This window comes from Carassius auratus, chromosome 35 (assembly GCF_003368295.1).
Source record: "Carassius auratus strain Wakin chromosome 35, ASM336829v1, whole genome shotgun sequence".
NCBI classification, from domain to species: Eukaryota; Metazoa; Chordata; class Actinopteri; order Cypriniformes; family Cyprinidae; genus Carassius; species Carassius auratus.
Genome location: NC_039277.1, coordinates 18,754,924 through 18,760,923, shown reverse-complemented (window position 1 = coordinate 18,760,923; position 6,000 = coordinate 18,754,924).

Sequence of the window (6,000 nt, the reverse complement as noted above, 5' to 3'; positions counted from 1 at the left end):
ACTTTACAATAAGGAGTCATTTGAATTAACTAACATGAACAAACAATGAACAATACAATACAATTTGTTACTGTATGTATTAATATTTGTTTATGTAAGTTAATGAAAATACACTTATTCATTATTAGTTCACAGTGCATTTAACTAAAATGAACAAGCACAACTTTTGATTTTAATAATGCATTAGTAAATGTTGAAATTTGCTGAAGAAGAATTGTTCATGCTTAGTTCATTTTAACTAATACTGTTAACTAATGAACCTTATTGTAATGTGTTACTGCAGGCTTTATTTTATTTATTTTTATTTATCCATTTGATTCCACAGTGTTTGCTAAACTTTCTGTGTTATTTAGAAAAGCATGTGGTGCATGCATTGTCTTGTCTTATTCATTTTTGTTAATGAATGTTAGTTTGTCATTGTCATGTTTTAATTGTTGTTGTGCCCCTCGTTTAGAATAATAATGAATCTGAAATATTTAATCTGATTTACTGAATTAAAATGTGTGGAGGTATATGTGCATCTTATTGGATTTAGTACACTTGTCAATCAGCATAAATGTTTGCCTTTAGTTTTAAGAGGCTGCTCTTATTATGTAGTGGGCTTTGGAAATGAAGCAAAGAGCTTAAGAGGATTAAATAAATCTTTTAAAATTCAGTAGATTGTCTTTTATTAAATAAAGTTTTTAAGTTGTCGGTTGATGGTTCCATGTTGCCATTCATGTTTCTTGTTACTCGCCATTTTAATAGGTTTATTTTGGTCGCATGCCATATAATGATTTACTTGATCGTCTGAAATTAATCGAAAAAGTTGCACTGTATCTGTGGTTCTCGGTTTTAGTCCAAACTCTAGCGTTGGGTGCAAACGGCCATCATTGGAAGCCCTTGTAAACTGGAGATTAGAGGTCTCGCCCGCTGAAGATCAATTGGAAAGTGTTTGTGGCTCGCAGCGCAGCCGCTCTGATTGTTTCATCACTAAAGGGTCTGTGACATCAATTAAACGAGATACTCCAAAGGGCCTGGACTCAGCACAACTTTTGAAGCGAAGGGAGAAATGTTTCCTGGCTCGCGTGGTGCCACCTCACATCAAGGACGAGGGAATCATGACTTTCATCATCTCTTTTGCTCTTTTAAATTTTATCAAGCCCATGCTTCCATTGCACTCTTTGCCCCAAGAGTTCTTTAGTCAACTTCAAAGGCAGTGCATTGTGGGACATTTGTTTCCAGCACATTTTTCAATCAGTTGAGGGGTAAAATGAGTCCAGGTCTGTCCTGATGGAATCTGGACTGCGCCGAAGAACTGGTGGCAAATGAAAATAATGTAATGAAATTAACCATCGCGTGTAGTTAACACAGAAAATAAATAGGCTTATTATCTTTTAAAATGGAAAAACATTCTCCCAATGCTGGTGACATCAAAGGCCATGAGTCCAATCAGACTCTATATGATGCAAATTAATTTTCAGTAGAGTTTCTTCTGGCAGAAGCTAATCAAATTAAACCGATACCAACACTGACAGGTTTTCTAACAAGGGCTATAAACTATAAACTATCCAAGGTAAATGAAAATTTGTAGAGCAAAACTTCTGGTCCTGAAGCAAAACCAGGTAAGCTCCAATTAACAATAAATTTTTTAATATAATTATTTAATAAGCAACAAAGCATTTTCTTCTAATAATTTGTATTATATTATTGCATATTTTAATTTGTTTTTCACATATTAATTTTATTACAGTTTATTTTTATTTTATTAGTTACAACATTTGTGTTAACATTAACTGGGAGTGACAGGAAGTACTCAAATTTTTATAATTTACTTTAGAATTAAAAAGTAATTTCAATAATTATATTATATCAGCATTCTATTAATTTTAATTTCTTAATATTATATATATATATATATATATATATATATATATATATATATATATATATATATATATATATATATTATTTTTTACATTTTATTATTTTTACAATTACACTTCAATATAATTTTTCATTTTTTATTACAATAATCTTAAAATATTACCATATTTAATTTGTAAATATTACATATTACTATATTTAAACCCTGTTTAAATCCTAACATTAAATGAGAGCCAACGGGAAGTGCTTTAAAATTTCTACAATTTATAAAACAAGCAAAAATCAGCTATTCATTTTTAACATATTTTTGATTATTATTAATATTTTATGTTGTATTATACCATTATAATATAATTTAAAACATTTACAAAACATTTATTTTATTAATTACAATAATTTATTTTTTATTTACCTTGCCAAAAGAAATAACTTTTTTTTTTCCAACTTTGTGTCCTAAAGCAAAACTAGTTAAGAAATGCTAAACTTTTATATTTGATTTTTAAATTAAATGTATTCTATTTGAAATTATATTATATAATTTTTTGTATCTATGATTATTCTTTATAGTTCATGAAATTGGGTGCCAAAAGGATGTACTTGAACCAATAAGTACATAGTTAAAGTAAAACATATAATTAAGCAGCAGCACATATCTGTAATAATAGATATTTCCTGTCTGAAATGCATATAGTTTGCTCAATAACATTGCAGAAGCTGTGTGAGAAAACAGATGCACTGAAACGACAGTCAATCTCTGAAACACAAATGTACCGAAGCTACTCAGGAAAGAAAGAAAAAGTCCTGAACAAATAGTTCTAGGTATACAAACGCTCCTGTCTGAACAGCTCTAATGTGTTGAGGTGAATGGATGTCCACGCACAGAGAACTCCAGAGTGCTGTGGACGCAGTGTTATTTTTTATTCAGCAAGAACAGATTTCATTCTTGATATCATCGTCTGTCTTGGTTCAGCGTAGCTTCAGGCTAGTGAGCCAAAAGACTCAATGTCTAAGGAAAGTCACACAGGATCCAGTCAGACATGCACAAAGAGATTTGACCACACAGAAGCCGGTCAGGACTGATTCTTGAGCATTCATCTTAATCGTCTGATCAGAAAACAACTTTAGTTTCAACACAGACAGTAAACTAAATTATCCCCCATTCCTGATACTGTGTGATACAATAAATGTCTCTGAAAAATCAGTATTAAAGAAAGTTGCATGCAATTACAGTAAAGTGATATTTGCAACCTTACATATTATGTAGCAGTTGTTCTCAAAACCTGGTCAGTATTTTAATACATTTAGAGCAGTGGCCTCAACAAATTCCATAAGGAGCCAAAATATTATTTAAAATAAGACCAAAAAAATAAATTATATATTTATTGAAAAAGTATAAACTACTACAATCATAATACTCCATTGCAATTTTTATAATAAATATGCCTTTTTCTAGTTATGCCAAGCTTTGTGAGAAAAAATAAATACAAATCAGTAAATCTTACTTTTTCACCAGTCATTCACATAATTACTGAAGGTTTGTTTAAGTATCATTAATATATGATATTGTTTTTATTAAGCTGATTTTTTAACCTTTTTATTTCTAATTTAATGTTTTAAAAGTTTTAGTTCTATTTAATTTTAGTGAATAAAAATCAACCTGTCTCAAAGTGATTAAAGAAAAATTGGCAAGCTTAAAATAAAGAAGATTAAATTTTCAATTGTAATTAAATGACAACTGATTAATCATGAACATTCCGATAGGGAAAAAATAAATAATAATAATAATAATAAATATATATATATATATATATATATATATATATATATATATATATATATATATATATTTTTTTATTTTTATTTTTTTTTTTTTTAAACATCAACATTTAATTATTATAAAAACACAAAGTACTATATAAAAAAAATTAAGTATTTAGTAACAATTCTACTTTTTGATGGTGTGTTTTGGAGCTTGACAGACACTATGAACTCTTATTGTCCTTATCAGGTCTTCATAACTGAATTGAATGTTAATCTTAAATGTAAAGAAAAATATCAATTTTATCAATATCAAGGTTTATTTTTTTGTACTTGTTGAATTCCTTCCATAAGAAGACATGTAACTGGCGTATTGAGCCGCAAGCCAAACCTGTCCGTAAACGGTTTACATCCACAATCATGATATTGCAGTTTTTGAAACACGGCGGTTGACATCGCTGCAAAGTTTCCCCCAAAGCACGCAACAAAGAGGAGCCGAGCGTTTCTGTGTGAACTAATCCCGATGATTGACACTCTGTTTACCTGAAACCCTTTAGAGCTTAGAAAGGGAATACATCACCTGTCAGCTCTTTCCTTATCTAGGCTTTTTTCCACTAGGCTGCGATTTTATTCAAGCACCTGACAAAAACATGCACTCTCAAACAATAAATCTCACAATGACACGTTGTGAATCTACAGAAACATTTGCAATAGGAGGAGGACTCATGCATGATGGCTCTGAAACAGCAGGAAGACAAACAGGCTCCCAAGGCTCTGCTGGAGAACAGGTGAACTCACTGCAGATGACTGCAAGCTTTGGAAATTGAAACATCTCATCTGATCACTCCATCCCTTGCTCTTCATTTTATTTACACAGATATCAGAGCACTGCAAGAGGCCATCGTGTGTTCTGTCCGTAACAATTTACGAAGCGAGCAAAACTGCACTCGGATGTTTAGTTGCTGTTTGTTAGTGCCGCTGGCTAAGACACATATTACACTGAAAAAAAGAGACTTTTCACTCAGAAACTGAGTAAATTGTTATAAACAAACAGCAAGTAACATTGAATTAACGTGAAATTTTGAAGTAGAAAGAATACAATGTTTTCTTATAGATCGTGTTTTTATTTACAGCTTCAAAAAACATTTTACAGTGTAATTTCTTGTTAAACATTCTCCAAATATCTCTAAACCATGGAGAATATATATATATATTTTTTTTTTACAGGAAAAAATGCTTTTTATTTACAGGTTTTGAGAATCTGTTTATAATCTATTTTCTTGTAAAATGTTCCAACATTTTGTTTTATTTTCAACTTTAAAAAAAAACAAATTCTACACTATAGAAAACACAAATCTTTATTTACAACTTCGAAAATTTATTTTTTTACAATGCATTTTCTGGTAAAACATACGCCAATAATTTTTTGCTTGAAAAAATGAAATAAAAAATAATAATAATAATAATAATTGTACTCCAATATTCCTTTGGGGGGTTTTTACAATTTATTGTTATTATTTTTTATTATCATCATTTAATTTGTGTGTGTGCGTTTTCTTGTAAAACGCAGTCTAATAATCAGTATTAACAACTTTGAACAAACAATAACAGTGTATTTTCCTGTAAAACACACTTTATTACACTATATTTTTGTCAGACTCTGTTCTGTGTTTGTGTGTGTCTTGCTCCCCATGCACTTACCATGCCATTACCAATCATTATCTACAACTTTGAAAAAAGTAAAATTATAAAATTCTTGTTGCATTCCAATTATCCATTTTATTAACCAGTTCAGTTTACAGTCGTTCTTGTAAAACACTTTGAAAAATCATTAAGTTTACTGTTGCTCATAAGATTTGAGGTGTGAACCAACCCATAACTAAGTATTCGTAAAGGTTTTCCACTTCTACATTATAGATATTAGCATTATCACAGCGTAGCTATACTTTAAACATTAAATAACGTCAATGGAGTGTATAACAGCAGGGAGCTAACGATTGCCATGAGCCTTTGATAATTGCTTTACTGTCCATGAAAATTGGACATAATTAACAGACAAGGCCCGAGATGATTGGAAACAAGATCAACACAGGCTTCGGGTTGAGACGGTATTATCACGCACTCGAGCGTGAAACGAAGGCGCTAATTGTTCTTTAAAAAATAAAAGGAAAGATTTTCAAAGCATTAAAGGGCAAATCTAGAGCTCAGATCTGAGGACGGCGAAACCAACGCGCATACAGAATGACACTCGACATTTTCCATATTGACAGATTCTGTGCTGAACGTTGCATACACAATGCTTAATTGCTTTCGTAAAACAACTGGGGATTGAAACCCCACATCATTATTCCTCATTCAGATGGGGAAAAAAACCAT